Below are 16,907 nucleotides of genomic sequence, written 5' to 3'. Positions count from 1 at the left end.
TGAAACTCTCTGACACTCTCTGACACTCTCTGACACAATCAGAAACTGTCAGAAACTTTCAGGCACTCTCTGACACTCTCAGAAAGTCTCTGAATCTCTCTGACACTCTCTGAAACTCTCTGAATCTCTCTGAAACTCTCTGACACTCTGTGACACTCTCTGAAACTTTCTGGCACTCTCTGACACTCTCTGACACTCTGTGAAACTCTCTGAATCTCTCTGAAACTGCCAGACACTCTCTGACTCTCTCTGAAACTTTCTGACACTCTCTGAACATCTCTGACACACTGTGAAACTCTTTGAAACTCTCTTACCGTCTCTGACTGTCTCTGAAACTCTCTGACACTCTTAGACACTCTCTGACACTCTCTGACTCTTTCTGAAATACTGTGACACTATCTGACACTCTCTGACTCTCTCTGACACTCTCTGATACTCTCTGACACTCTCTGAATCTCTCTGAAACTCTCTGAAAATCTCTGACACTCTCTGAAACTCTGTGACACTCTCTGAAACACTCTTACACTCTCTGACAGTCTCAGACACTCTCTGAAACTCTCTGACACTTTCTGAAATTCTCTGACACTATCTGACACTCTCTGAAACTCTCTGACACTCTCTGACACTGTCTGAAACTCTCTGAAACTCTCTGACACTCTCTGACTCTCTCTGAAACTCTCTGACACTCTCTGACACTCTCAGACACTCTCTGACACTCTCTGACACTTTCTGACACTCTCTGACACTATCTGACACTTTCTGAATTTCTCGGTTTCTCTCTGACACTCTCTGAGTGTCTCTGACACTCTCTGATAGTCTCTGACACTCTCTGAATCTCTCTGAATCTCTCTGAAAATCTCTGACACTCTCTGAAACTCTGTGACACTCTCTGAAACTCTGTGACACTCTCTGAAACACTCTGACACTCTGTGAAACTCTGTGAAACTCTCTGAAACTCCCAGACACTCTCTGACTCTCTCTGAAACTTTCTGACACTCTCTGAACATCTCTGAAACTCTCTGAAAATCTCTGAAACTCTCTGACACTCTCTGAAAATCTCTGACACACTCTGACAGTGTCTGAAACTCTCAGACACTCTCTGATACTCTCTGACACTCTCTGAAACTCTCTGAACATCTCTGACACACTGTGAAACTCTCTGAAACTCTCTTACCCTCTCTGACTCTCTCTGAAACTCTCTGACACTCTCTGACACGCTCAGACACTCTCTGACACTCTCTGACACTTTCTGAAATTCTCAGACAATATCTGACACTTTCTGAATCTCTCGGACACTCTCTGACACTTTCTGACTCTCTCTGACACTCTCTGAAGATCTCTGAAACTCTCTGAAAATCTCTGACACTCTCTGAAACTCTCTGACACTCTCTGAAACACTCTTACACTCTCTGACAGTCTCAGACACTCTCTGAAACTCTCTGACACTTTCTGAAATTCTCTGACACTATCTGACACTCTCTGAAACTCTCTGACACTCTCTGACACTGTCTGAAACTCTCTGAAACTCTCTGACACTCTCTGACTCTCTCTGAAACTCTCTGACACTCTCTGACACTCTCAGACACTCTCTGACACTCTCTGACACTTTCTGACACTCTCTGACACTATCGGACACTTTCTGAATTTCTCAGTTTCTCTCTGACACTCTCTGAGTGTCTCTGACACTCTCTGATAGTCTCTGACACTCTCTGAATCTCTCTGAAACTCTCTGAAAATCTCTGACACTCTCTGAAACTCTGTGACACTCTCTGAAACTCTGTGACACTCTCTGAAACACTCTGACACTCTGTGAAACTCTGTGAAACTCTCTGAAACTCCCAGACACTCTCTGACTCTCTCTGAAACTTTCTGACACTCTCTGAACATCTCTGAAACTCTCTGAAAATCTCTGAAACTCTCTGACACTCTCTGAAAATCTCTGACACACTCTGACAGTGTCTGAAACTCTCAGACACTCTCTGATACTCTCTGACACTCTCTGACACTCTCTGAAACTCTCTGAACATCTCTGACACACTGTGAAACTCTCTGAAACTCTCTTACCCTCTCTGACTCTCTCTGAAACTCTCTGACACTCTCTGACACTCTCAGACACTCTCTGACACTCTCTGACACTTTCTGAAATTCTCTGACAATATCTGACACTTTCTGAATCTCTCGGACACTCTCTGACACTTTCTGACTCTCTCTGACACTCTCTGATACTCTCTGACACTCTCTGAATCTCTCTGAAACTCTCTGACACTCTGTGACCCTCTCTGAAACTTTCTGGCACTCTCTGACACTCTCTGAAGATCTCTGAAACTCTCTGAAAATCTCTGACACTCTCTGAAACTCTGTGACACTCACTGAAACACTCTTACACTCTCTGACAGTCTCAGACACTCTCTGAAACTCTCTGACACTTTCTGAAATTCTCTGACACTCTCTGACACTTTCGGAAACTCTCGGACACTCTCTGACACTCTCTGAAACTCTCTGACACTCTCTGGCTCTTGCTGACACTCTCTGAAACTCTCTGACACTCTCTGACACTCTCTGAAACTCTTCGACACTCTCTGACACTCTCTGATACTGTCTGACACTCTCTGACACTCTCTGAAATTCTCTGACACTCTCTGACACTCCCTGACACTCTCTGAATCCCTCTGAAGCTCTCTGACACTCTCTGAAGATCTCTGAAACTCTCTGAAAATCTCTGACACTCTCTGAAACTCTGTGAAACTCTCTGATACACTCTGACACTCTCTGACACACTCTGACACACTCAGAAACTGTCAGAAACTCTCAGGCACTCTCTGACACTCTCAGAAAGTCTCTGAAGCTCTTTGACACTCTCTGAAACTCTCTGACACTCTCGGACACTCTCTGAAACTCTCTGAAACTCTTTGACACTCTACTACTCCCTCCGAAACTGTCAGAAACTCTCAGGCACTCTCTGACACTCTCAGAAAGTCTCTGAAACTCTCTGACACTCTCTGAAACTCTCTGACACTCTCTGACACTCTCTGAAACTCTTTGACACTCTTTGACACTCTCAGACACTGTCTGACTCTCTCTGAAACTCTCTGACACTCTCTGAAACTCTCTGAAACTGTCTGACACTCTCCGACAGTCTCTGACACTCTCTGAAGCTCTCTGAAACTCTCTGACACTCTGTGACATTTTCTGACACTCTCTGACACTCTCTGAAACTTTCTGACACTCTCTGAAGCTCTCTGAAACTTTCTGAAACTCTCTGACACTCTCAGAAACACTCAGAAACGCTCTGAAACTCTCTGACACTCTCTGACACTCTTTGACACTCTCTGAAATTCTCTGACACACCATGACACTCTCAGACACTCTCTGAAACTGTCTGACACTCTGTGACACTCTCTGAAACACTCAGAAACGCTCTGAAACTCTCTGACACTCTCTTACAAACTCAGAAACTCTCTGAATCTCTCCGACACACCATGACACTCTCAGACACTCTCTGAAACTGTCTGACACTCTGTGACACTCTCTGAAATTCTCTGACAATCTCTGAAACTCTCTGACAAACTCACAATCTCTCAGAAACTCTCTGACACTCTCTGACACTCTCAGACACTCTCTGAAACTCTCTGACACTCGCTGACACTATCTGACACTTTCTGAATCTCTCGGACACTCTCTGACACTCTCTGACTCTCTCTTGCACTCTCTGATACTCTCTGACACTCTCTGAATCTCTCTGAAACTCTCTGACACTCTGTGACACTCTCTGAAACTTTCTGGCACTCTCTGACACTCTCTGAAGATCTCTGGCACTCTCTGAAAATCTCTGACACTCTCTGAAACTCTCAGACACTGTCTGACTCTCTCTGAAACTCTCTGACACTCTCTGAAACTTTCTGAAACTGTCTGACACTCTCCGACAGTCTCTGACACTCTCTGAAGCTCTCTGACACTCTCTGAAACTCTCTGACACTCTCTGACACTCTCTGACACTCTCTGAAACTCTTTGACACTCTTTGACACTCTCAGACACTGTTTGTCTCTCTCTGAAACTCTCTGACTCTCTCTGAAACTCTCTGAAACTCTCTGACACTCTGTGACATTTTGTGAAACTCTCTGACACTCTCTGAAACTTTCTGACACACTCTGAAGCTCTCTGAAACTTTCTGAAAGTCTCTGACACTCTCAGAAACACTCAGAAACGCTCTGAAACTCTCTGACACTCTCTGACACTCTTTGACACTCTCTGAAATTCTCTGACAATCTCTGAAAGTCTCTGACAAACTCAGAAACTCTCTGAAGCTCTCCGACACACCGTGACACTCTCAGACACTCTCTGAAATTGTCTGACACTCTGTGAGACTCTCTGAAATTCGCTGACAATCTCTGAAACTCTCTGACAAACTCACAATCTCTCAGAAACTCTCTGACACTCTCTGACACTCTCAGACACTCTCTGATACTCTCTGACACTCTCTGAATCTCTCTGAAACTCTCTGACACTCTGTGACACTCTCTGAAACTTTCTGGCACTCTCTCACACTCTCTGAAGATCTCTGAAACTCTCTGAAAATCTCTGACACTCTCTGAAACTCTGTGACACTCTCTGAAACACTCTGAAAATCTCTGACACTCTCAGACACTCTCTGACACTCTGCGACACATTCTGAAACTCTCTGACACTATCTGACACTTTCTGAAACTCTCGGACACTCTCTGACAAACTCTGCAACTCTGTGACACTCTCTGACACTCTCTGACACTCTCTGAATCTCTCTGAAACTCTGTGACACTCTGTGACACTCTCTGACACTCTCTGACACTCTCTGAATCTCTCTGAAACTCTCTGAAAATCTCTGAAACTCTCTGACACTCTCTGACTCTCTCTGAAAATCTCTGACACTCTCTGACACTGTCTGAAACTCTCAGACACTCTCTGACACTCTCTGACACTCTCTGACACTCTCTGAAACACTCTGAACATCTCTGACAGACTGTGAAACTCTCTGACACTCTCTGACACTCTCTGACACTCTCTGAACATCTCTGAAACTCTCTGCAAATCTCTGAAACTCTCTGACACTCTCTGACTCTCTCTGAAAATCTCTGACACTCTCTGACACTGTCTGAAACTCTCAGACACTCTCTGACAATCTCTGACACTCTCAGACACTCTCTGACACTCTCTGACACTCTCTGAAACTCTCTGACACTATCTGACACTTTCTGAATCTCTCGGACACTCTCTGACACTCTCTGACACTCTCTGATACTCTCTGAATCTCTCTGAAACTCTCTGACACTCTGTGACACTCTCTGAAACTTTCTGGTACTCTCTGACACTCTCTGAAGATCTCTGAAACTCTCTGAAAATCTCTGACACTCTCTGAAACTCTGTGACACTCTCTGAAACAATCTGACACTCTCTGAAAGTCTCAGACAATCTCTGACACTCTCTGACTCTTTCTGAAACTCTCTGACACTATCTGACACTTTCTGAAACTCTCGGACACTCTCTGACAATTTCTGAAACTCTCTGACACTCTCTGACAACCTCTGACTCTCGCTGAAACTCTCTGACACTTTCTGACACTCTCTGACACTCTCTGAAACCCTGTGACACTCTCTGAAACACTCTGACACTCTCTGACACTCTCCGACAAACTCAGAAACTGTCAGAAACTCTCAGGCACTCTCTGACACTCTCAGAAAGTCTCTGAAACTCTCTGACACTCTCTGAAACTCTCTGACACTCTCTGACACTCTCTGAAACACTTTGACACTCTCTGACACTCTCCGACACACTCAGAAACTGTCAGAAACTCTCAGGCACTCTCTGACACTCTCAGAAAGTCTCTGAAACTCTCGGACACTCTCTGAAACTCTTTGACACTCTTTGACACTCTCAGACACTTTCTGACTCTCTCTGAAACTCTCTGACGCTCTCTGAAACTCTCTGAAACAGTCTGACACTCTCTGACAGTCTCTGACAATCTCTGAAGCTCTCTGAAACTCTCTGACACTCTCTGAAACTTTCTGACACTCTCTGAAGCTCTCTGAAACTTTCTGAAACTCTGACACTCTCAGAAACTCTCTGAAACTCTCTGAAACTCTCTGACACTCTCAGAAAGTCTCTGAAACTCTCTGACACTCTCTGAAACTCTCTGACACTCTCTGACACTCTCTGACACTCTCTGAAACTCTTTGACACTCTTTGACACTCTCAGACACTGTTTGTCTCTCTCTGAAACTCTCTGACACTCTCTGAAGCTCTCTGAAACTCTCTGACATTCTGTGACATTTTCTGAAACTCTCTGACGCTCTCTGAAACTTTCTGACACACTCTGAAGCTCTCTGAAACTTTCTGAAACTCTCTGACACTCTCAGAAACACTCAGAAACGCTCTGAAACTCTCTGGCACTCTCTGACACTCTTTGACACTCTCTGAAATTCTCTGACAATCTCTGAAAGTCTCTGACAAACTCAGAAACTCTCTGAAGCTCTCCGACACACAATGACACTCTCAGACACTCTCTGAAACTGTCTGACACTCTGTGACACTCTCTGAAATTCGCTGACAATCTCTGAAAGTCTCTGACAAACTCAGAAACTCTCTGAAGCTCTCCGACACACAATAACACTCTCAGACACTCTCTGAAACTGTCTGACACTCTCAGACACTCTCTGAAACTCTCTGAGACTCTCTGAAACTATCTGACACTTTCTGAATCTCTCGGACTCTCTCTAACACTCTCTGACTCTCTCTGACACTCTCTGATAATCTCTGACACTCTCTGAATCTCTCTGAAACTCTCTGAAACTCTGTGACACTCTCTGAAACTTTCTGGCACTCTCTCACACTCTCTGAAGATCTCTGAAACTCTCTGAAAATCTCTGACACTCTCTGAAACTCTGTGACACTCTCTGAAACACTGTGAAAATCTCTGACACTCTCAGACACTCTCTGACACTCTGTGACACATTCTGAAACTCTCTGACACTATCTGACACTTTCTGAAACTCTCGGACACTCTCTGACACACTCTGCAACTCTGTGACACTCTCTGACACTCTCTGACACTCTCTGAATCTCTCTGAAACTCTGTGACACTCTGTGACACTCTCCGAAACTCTGTGACACTCTCTGAATCTCTCTGAAACTCCCTGACACTCTGTGACCCTCTCTGAAACTTTCTGACTCTCTCTGACACTCTCTGAACATCTCTGAAACTCTCTGAAAATCACTGAAACTCTCTGACACTCTCTGACCCTCTCTGAAAATCTCTGACACTCTCTGACACTGTCTGAAACTCTCAGACACTCTCTGACACTCTCTGACACTCTCTGACACTCTCTGAAACTCTCTGAACATCTCTGACACACTGTGAAACTCTCTGACACTCTCTGACACTCTCTGACACTCTCTGAACATCTCTGAAACTCTCTGCAAATCTCTGAAACTCTCTGACACTCTCTGACTCTCTCTGAAAATCTATGACACTCTCTGACACTGTCTGAAACTCTCAGACACTCTCTGACAATCTCTGACACTCTCAGACACTCTCTGACACTCTCTGACACTTTCTGAAACTCTCTGACATTATCTGACACTTTCTGAATCTCTCGGACAATCTCTGACACTCTCTGACTCTCTCTGTCACTCTCTGATACTCTCTGACACTCTCTGAATATCTCTGAAACTCTCTGACACTCTGTGACACTCTCTGAAACTTTCTGGCACTCTCTGACACTCTCTGAAGATCTCTGAAACTCTCTGAAAATCTCTGACAATCTCTGAAACTCTGTGACACTCTCTGAAACAACCTGACACTCTCTGACAGTCTCAGACACTCTCTGACACTCTCTTACTCTTTCTGAAACTCTCTGACACTATCTGACATTTTATGAAACTCTCGGAAAATCTCTGACAATTTCTGAAACTCTCTGACACTCTCTGACAACCTCTGACTCTCGCTGACACTCTCTAATACTCTCTGACACTCACTGACACTCTGTGACACTCTCTGAAACTCTCTGACACTCTCTGACACTCTCTGACACTCTCTGAAACTCTGTGACACTCTCTGAAACACTCTGACACTCTCTGACACTCTCCGACAAACTCAGAAACTGTCAGAAACTCTCAGGCACTCTCTGACACTCTCAGAAAGTCTCTGAAACTCTCTGACACTCTCTGAAACTCTCTGACACTCTCTGACACTCTCTGAAACACTTTGACACTCTCTGACACTCTCCGACACACTCAGAAACTGTCAGAAACTCTCAGGCACTCTCTGACACTCTCAGAAAGTCTCTGAAACTCTCGGACACTCTCTGAAACTCTTTGACACTCTTTGACACTCTCAGACACTTTCTGACTCTCTCTGACAGTCTCTGACACTCTTTGAAACTCTCTGAAACTGTCTGACACTCTCTGACAGTCTCTGACAATCTCTGAAGCTCTCTGAAACTCTCTGACACTCTGAAACTTTCTGACACTCTCTGAAGCTCACTGAAACTTTCTGAAACTCTCTGACACTCTCAGAAACACTCAGAAACTCTCTGAAACTCTCTGACACTCTCTGACACTCTCTGAAACTATCTGACTCTCACTGACACTCTGTGACACTCTCTGAAACTCCCTGACACTCTCTGACTCTCTCTGAAACTTTCTGACAACCTCTGACACTCTCTGAACATCTCTGAATCTCTCTGAAAATCTCTGAAACTCACTGACACTCTCTGACACTCTCTGACACGCTCTGAAACTCTCTGAACATCTCTGACACACTGTGAAACTCTCTGAAACACTCTGACAGTCTCTGACTCTCTCTGAAACTCTCTGACAATCTCTGACACTCCCAGACACTCTCTGACACTCTGTGACACTTTCTGAAACTCTCTGACAATATCTGATACTTTCTGAATCTCTCGGAAACTCTCTGACACACTCTGACACTCTCTGACACTCTCTGATACTCTCTGACACTCTCTGAATCTCTCTGAAACTCTCTGACACTCTATGACACTCTCTGAAACTTTCTGGCACTCTCTGACACTCTCTGAAGATCTCTGAAACTCTCTGAAAATCTCTGACACTCTCTGAAACTCTGGGACACTCTCTGAAACACTCTGACACGCTCTGACAGTCTCAGACGCTCTCTGACAGTCTCTGACACTTTCTGAAACTCTCTGACACTATCTGACACTTTCTGAAACTCTCGGACACTCTCTGACACTCTCTGAAACTCTCTGACACTCTCTGACACTCTCTGACTCTCACTGACACTCTCTGATACTCTCTGACTCTCACTGACACTCTGTGACACTCTCTGAAACTCTCTGACACTCTCTGACTCTCTCTGACACTCTCTGAAACTCTCTGACTCTCACTGACACTCTGTGACACTCTCTGAAACTCTCTGACACTATCTGACACTTTCTGAATCTCTCGGACAATCTCTGACACTCTCTGACTCTCCCTGACACTCTCTGATACTCTCTGACACTCTCTGAATCTCTCTGAAACTCTCTTACACTCTGTGAAACTCTCTGAAACTTTCTGGCACTCTCTCACACTCTCTGAAGATCTGTGAAACTCTCTGAAAATCTCTGACACTCTCTGAAACTCTGTGACACTCTCTGAAACAATCTGACACTCTCTGACAGTCTCAGACACTCTCTGACACTCTCTGACTCTTTCTGAAACTCTCTGACACTATCTGACACTTTATGAAACTCTCGGACACTCTCTGACAACCTCTGACTCTCGCTGACACTCTCTGACACTCACTGACACTCTGTGACACTCTCTGAAACTCTCTGACACTCTCTGACACTCTCTGACACTCTCTGAAACTCTGTGACACTCTCTGAAACACTCTGACACTCTCTGACACTCTCTGACTCTTTCTGAAACTCTCTGACACTATCTGACACTTTATGGAACTCTCGGAAAATCTCTGACAATTTCTGAAACTCTCTGACACTCTCTGACAACCTCTGACTCTCGCTGACACTCTCTGATACTCTCTGACACTCACTGACACTCTGTGACACTCTCTGAAACTCTCTGACACTCTCTGACACTCTCTGACTCTCTCTGAAACTCTGTGACACTCTCTGAAACACTCTGACACTCTCTGACACTCTCCGACAAACTCAGAAACTGTCAGAAACTCTCAGGCTCTATCTGACACTCTCAGAAAGTCTCTGAAACTCTCTGACACTCTCTGAAACTCTCTGACACTCTCTGACACTCTCTGAAACACTTTGACACTCTCTGACACTCTCCGACACACTCAGAAACTGTCAGAAACTCTCAGGCACTCTCTGACACTCTCAGAAAGTCTCTGAAACTCTCGGACACTCTCTGAAACTCTTTGACACTCTTTGACACTCTCAGACACTTTCTGACTCTCTCTGACAGTCTCTGACACTCTCTGAAACTCTCTGAAACTGTCTGACACTCTCTGACAGTCTCTGACACTCTCTGAAGCTCTCTGAAACTATCTGAAACTCTCTGAAACTTTCTGACACTCTCTGAAGCTCTCTGAAACTTTCTGAAACTCTCTGACACTCTCAGAAACACTCTCTAAAACTCTCTGAAACTCTCTGACACTCTCTGACACTCTCTGAAACTCTCTGACTCTCACTGACACTCTGTGACACTCTCTGAAACTCCCTGACACTCTCTGACTGTCTCTGAAACTTTCTGACAACCCCTGACACTCTCTGAACATCTCTGAAACTCTCTGAAAATCTCTGAAACTCTCTGACACTCTCTGACACGCTCTGAAACTCTCTGAACATCTCTGACACACTGTGAAACTCTCTGAAACTCTCTGACAGTCTCTGACTCTCTCTGAAACTCTCTGACAATCTCTGACACTCTCAGACACTCTCTGACACTCTGTGACACTTTCTGAAACTCTCTGACAATATCTGATACTTTCTGAATCTCTCGGAAACTCTCTGACACACTCTTACTCTCTCTGACACTCTCTGATACTCTCTGACACTCTCTGAAGATCTCTGAAACTCTCTGAAAATCTCTGACACTCTCTGAAACTCTGTGACACTCTCTGAAACACTCTGACACTCTCTGACAGTCTCTGACACTTTCGGAAACTCTCTGACACTATCTGACACTTTCTGAAACTCTCGGACACTCTCTGACACTCTCTGAAACTCTCTGACTCTCTCTGACACTCTCTGACTCTCTCTGAAACTCTCTGACAATCTCTGACACTCTCAGACACTCTCTGACACTCTGTGATACTTTCTGAAACTCTCTGAAACTCCCTGACACTCTCTGACCCTCTCTGACACTCTCTGAATCTCTCTGAAACTCCCTGACACTCTCTGACACTCTCTGACACTTTCTGACTCTCTCTGACACTCTCTGAACATCTCTGAAACTCTCTGAAAATCTCTGAAACTCTCTGACACTCTCTGACTCTCTCTGAAAATCTCTGACACTCTCTGACACTGTCTGAAACTCTCAGACATTCTCTGACACTCTCTGACTCTCTCTGACACTCTCTGATACTCATTGACACTCTCTGAATCTCTCTGAAACTCTCTGACACTCTGTGACACTCTCTGAAATTTTCTGGCACTCTCTGACACTCTCTGAAGATCTCTGAAACTCTCTGAAAGTCTCTGACACTCTCTGAAAATCTGTGACACTCTCTGAAACACTCTGACACTCTCTGACAGTCTCAGACACTCTCTGACACTCTCTGACACTCTCCGAAACTCTCTGACACGCTCTGACACTCTGTGACACACTGTGAAACTTTCTGACACTCTCTGACACTCTCTGAAGCTCTCTGGAACTCTCTGAAAATCTCTGACACTCGCTGACACTCTCAGACACTCTCTGACACTCTCTGAAACTCTCTGACACTCTCTGACACGTTCTGACTCTCTCTGAAACTCTCTGACACTCTCTGACACTCTGTGACACACTGTGAAACTCTCTGACACTCTCTGACACTCGGTGACACTCTCTGACACACTCAGAAACTCTCTGAACCCTCTGACAGTCTGTGAAAGTCTCTGAAACTCTCTGACACTCACAGATACTCTCAGAAACTCTCTGACATTCTCTGAAACTCTCTGACACTCTATGACACTCTCCAACACTCTCTGAATCTCTCTGACACTCTCTGACACTCTGTAACACACTGTGAAACTCTCTGATACTCTCTGACACTCACAGAGACTCTCAGAAACTCTCCGACATTCTCTGAAAGTCTCTGACACTCTCTGACACTCTCTGGCACTCTCTGACACTCTCTGACACTCTGTGACACTCTCTGAAAAGCTCTGACACTCTGTGACGCACTGTGAATCTCTCTGACACGTTCTGACACTCTCTGACACTCTCTGACACTCTGTGAAACTCTGTGAAACTCTCTGACACTCTCTGACAGTCTCTGACACTCTGTGACACTCCCTGACAAACTCAGAAAATCTCAGAACCCTCTGACACTCTCTTACACTCACAGATACTCTCAGAAACTCTCCGACATTCTCTGACACTCTCTGACACTCTCTGACACTCTCAGACACTCTCTGACACTCTCTGATTTTCTCTGAAACTCTTTGACACTCTCTGACACTCTCAGACAATCTCTGACACTCTCTGAAATTCTCTGAAACTCTCTGACACTCTCTGACACACTCAGAAACTTTCAGAAATTCTCAGGCACTCTCTGACACTCTCAGAAAGTCTCTGAAACTCTCTGAAACTCTTTGGCACTCTCTGACACTCTGTGACACTCACTGAAACTCTCTGAAAGTCTCTGACCCTCTCTGGCACTCTCTGAAACTTTCTGACACTCTCTGAAACAGACTGATTCTCTCTGAAGCTCTCTGAAAATCTCTGACACTCTCAGAAACTATCAGAAACTCTCTGAAACTCTCTGATACTCTCCGACACTCTGTGACACTCTCTGACACTCTCCGACACACTCAGAAACTGTCAGAAACTCTCAGGCACTCTCTGACACTCTCAGAAAGTCTCTGAAACTCTCGGACACTCTCTGAAACTCTTTGACACTCTTTGACACTCTCAGACACTTTCTGACTCTCTCTGACAGTCTCTGACACTCTCTGAAACTCTCTGAAACTGTCTGACACTCTCTGACAGTCTCTGACACTCTCTGAAGCTCTCTGAAACTATCTGAAACTCTCTGAAACTTTCTGACACTCTCTGATGCTCTCTGAAACTTTCTGAAACTCTCTGACACTCTCAGAAACACTCTCTAAAACTCTCTGAAACTCTCTGACACTCTCTGACACTCTCTGAAACTCTCTGACTCTCACTGACACTCTGTGACACTCTCTGAAACTCCCTGACACTCTCTGACTGTCTCTGAAACTTTCTGACAACCCCTGACACTCTCTGAACATCTCTGAAACTCTCTGAAAATCTCTGAAACTCTCTGACACTCTCTGACACGCTCTGAAACTCTCTGAACATCTCTGACACACTGTGAAACTCTCTGAAACTCTCTGACAGTCTCTGACTCTCTCTGAAACTCTCTGACAATCTCTGACACTCTCAGACACTCTCTGACACTCTGTGACACTTTCTGAAACTCTCTGACAATATCTGATACTTTCTGAATCTCTCGGAAACTCTCTGACACACTCTTACTCTCTCTGACACTCTCTGATACTCTCTGACACTCTCTGAAGATCTCTGAAACTCTCTGAAAATCTCTGACACTCTCTGAAACTCTGTGACACTCTCTGAAACACTCTGACACTCTCTGACATTCTCTGACACTTTCGGAAACTCTCTGACACTATCTGACACTTTCTGAAACTCTCGGACACTCTCTGACACTCTCTGAAACTCTCTGACTCTCTCTGACACTCTCTGACTCTCTCTGAAACTCTCTGACAATCTCTGACACTCTCAGACACTCTCTGACACTCTGTGATACTTTCTGAAACTCTCTGAAACTCCCTGACACTCTCTGACCCTCTCTGACACTCTCTGAATCTCTCTGAAACTCCCTGACACTCTCTGACACTCTCTGACACTTTCTGACTCTCTCTGACACTCTCTGAACATCTCTGAAACTCTCTGAAAATCTCTGAAACTCTCTGACACTCTCTGACTCTCTCTGAAAATCTCTGACACTCTCTGACACTGTCTGAAACTCTCAGACATTCTCTGACACTCTCTGACTCTCTCTGACACTCTCTGATACTCATTGACACTCTCTGAATCTCTCTGAAACTCTCTGACACTCTGTGACACTCTCTGAAATTTTCTGGCACTCTCTGACACTCTCTGAAGATCTCTGAAACTCTCTGAAAGTCTCTGACACTCTCTGAAAATCTGTGACACTCTCTGAAACACTCTGACACTCTCTGACAGTCTCAGACACTCTCTGACACTCTCTGACACTCTCCGAAACTCTCTGACACGCTCTGACACTCTGTGACACACTGTGAAACTTTCTGACACTCTCTGACACTCTCTGAAGCTCTCTGGAACTCTCTGAAAATCTCTGACACTCGCTGACACTCTCAGACACTCTCTGACACTCTCTGAAACTCTCTGACACTCTCTGACACGTTCTGACTCTCTCTGAAACTCTCTGACACTCTCTGACACTCTGTGACACACTGTGAAACTCTCTGACACTCTCTGACACTCGGTGACACTCTCTGACACACTCAGAAACTCTCTGAACCCTCTGACAGTCTGTGAAAGTCTCTGAAACTCTCTGACACTCACAGATACTCTCAGAAACTCTCTGACATTCTCTGAAACTCTCTGACACTCTATGACACTCTCCAACACTCTCTGAATCTCTCTGACACTCTCTGACACTCTGTAACACACTGTGAAACTCTCTGATACTCTCTGACACTCACAGAGACTCTCAGAAACTCTCCGACATTCTCTGAAAGTCTCTGACACTCTCTGACACTCTCTGGCACTCTCTGACACTCTCTGACACTCTGTGACACTCTCTGAAAAGCTCTGACACTCTGTGACGCACTGTGAATCTCTCTGACACGTTCTGACACTCTCTGACACTCTCTGACACTCTGTGAAACTCTGTGAAACTCTCTGACACTCTCTGACAGTCTCTGACACTCTGTGACACTCCCTGACAAACTCAGAAAATCTCAGAACCCTCTGACACTCTCTTACACTCACAGATACTCTCAGAAACTCTCCGACATTCTCTGACACTCTCTGACACTCTCTGACACTCTCAGACACTCTCTGACACTCTCTGATTTTCTCTGAAACTCTTTGACACTCTCTGACACTCTCAGACAATCTCTGACACTCTCTGAAATTCTCTGAAACTCTCTGACACTCTCTGACACACTCAGAAACTGTCAGAAATTATCAGGCACTCTCTGACACTCTCAGAAAGTCTCTGAAACTCTCTGAAACTCTTTGGCACTCTCTGACACTCTGTGACACTCACTGAAACTCTCTGAAAGTCTCTGACCCTCTCTGGCACTCTCTGAAACTTTCTGACACTCTCTGAAACAGACTGATTCTCTCTGAAGCTCTCTGAAAATCTCTGACACTCTCAGAAACTATCAGAAACTCTCTGAAACTCTCTGAAACTCTCTGATACTCTCCGACACTCTGTGACACTCTCTGACACTCTCCGACACACTCAGAAACTGTCAGAAACTCTCAGGCACTCTCTGACACTCTCAGAAAGTCTCTGAAACTCTCGGACACTCTCTGAAACTCTTTGACACTCTTTGACACTCTCAGACACTTTCTGACTCTCTCTGACAGTCTCTGACACTCTTTGAAACTCTCTGAAACTGTCTGACACTCTCTGACAGTCTCTGACAATCTCTGAAGCTCTCTGAAACTCTCTGACACTCTGAAACTTTCTGACACTCTCTGAAGCTCTCTGAAACTTTCTGAAACTCTCTGACACTCTCAGAAACACTCAGAAACTCTCTGAAACTCTCTGACACTCTCTGACGCTCTCTGAAACTATCTGACTCTCACTGACACTCTGTGACACTCTCTGAAACTCCCTGACACTCTCTGACTCTCTCTGAAACTTTCTGACAACCTCTGACACTCTCTGAACATCTCTGAATCTCTCTGAAAATCTCTGAAACTCACTGACACTCTCTGACACTCTCTGACACGCTCTGAAACTCTCTGAACATCTCTGACACACTGTGAAACTCTCTGAAACACTCTGACAGTCTCTGACTCTCTCTGAAACTCTCTGACAATCTCTGACACTCCCAGACACTCTCTGACACTCTGTGACACTTTCTGAAACTCTCTGACAATATCTGATACTTTCTGAATCTCTCGGAAACTCTCTGACACACTCTGACACTCTCTGACACTCTCTGATACTCTCTGACACTCTCTGAATCTCTCTGAAACTCTCTGACACTCTATGACACTCTCTGAAACTTTCTGGCACTCTCTGACACTCTCTGAAGATCTCTGAAACTCTCTGAAAATCTCTGACACTCTCTGAAACTCTGGGACACTCTCTGAAACACTCTGACACGCTCTGACAGTCTCAGACACTCTCTGACAGTCTCTGACACTTTCTGAAACTCTCTGACACTATCTGACACTTTCTGAAACTCTCGGACACTCTCTGACACTCTCTGAAACTCTCTGACACTCTCTGACACTCTCTGACTCTCACTGACACTCTCTGATACTCTCTGACTCTCACTGACACTCTGTGACACTCTCTGAAACTCTCTGACACTCTCTGACTCTCTCTGACACTCTCTGAAACTCTCTGACTCTCACTGACACTCTGTGACACTCTCTGAAACTCTCTGACACTATCTGACACTTTCTGAATCTCTCGGACAATCTCTGACACTCTCTGACTCTCCCTGACACTCTCTGA

This window comes from Heterodontus francisci, chromosome 41 (assembly GCF_036365525.1).
Source record: "Heterodontus francisci isolate sHetFra1 chromosome 41, sHetFra1.hap1, whole genome shotgun sequence".
Taxonomy (NCBI): Eukaryota; Metazoa; Chordata; class Chondrichthyes; order Heterodontiformes; family Heterodontidae; genus Heterodontus; species Heterodontus francisci.
Note: the sequence above shows the minus strand (reverse complement) of the source record.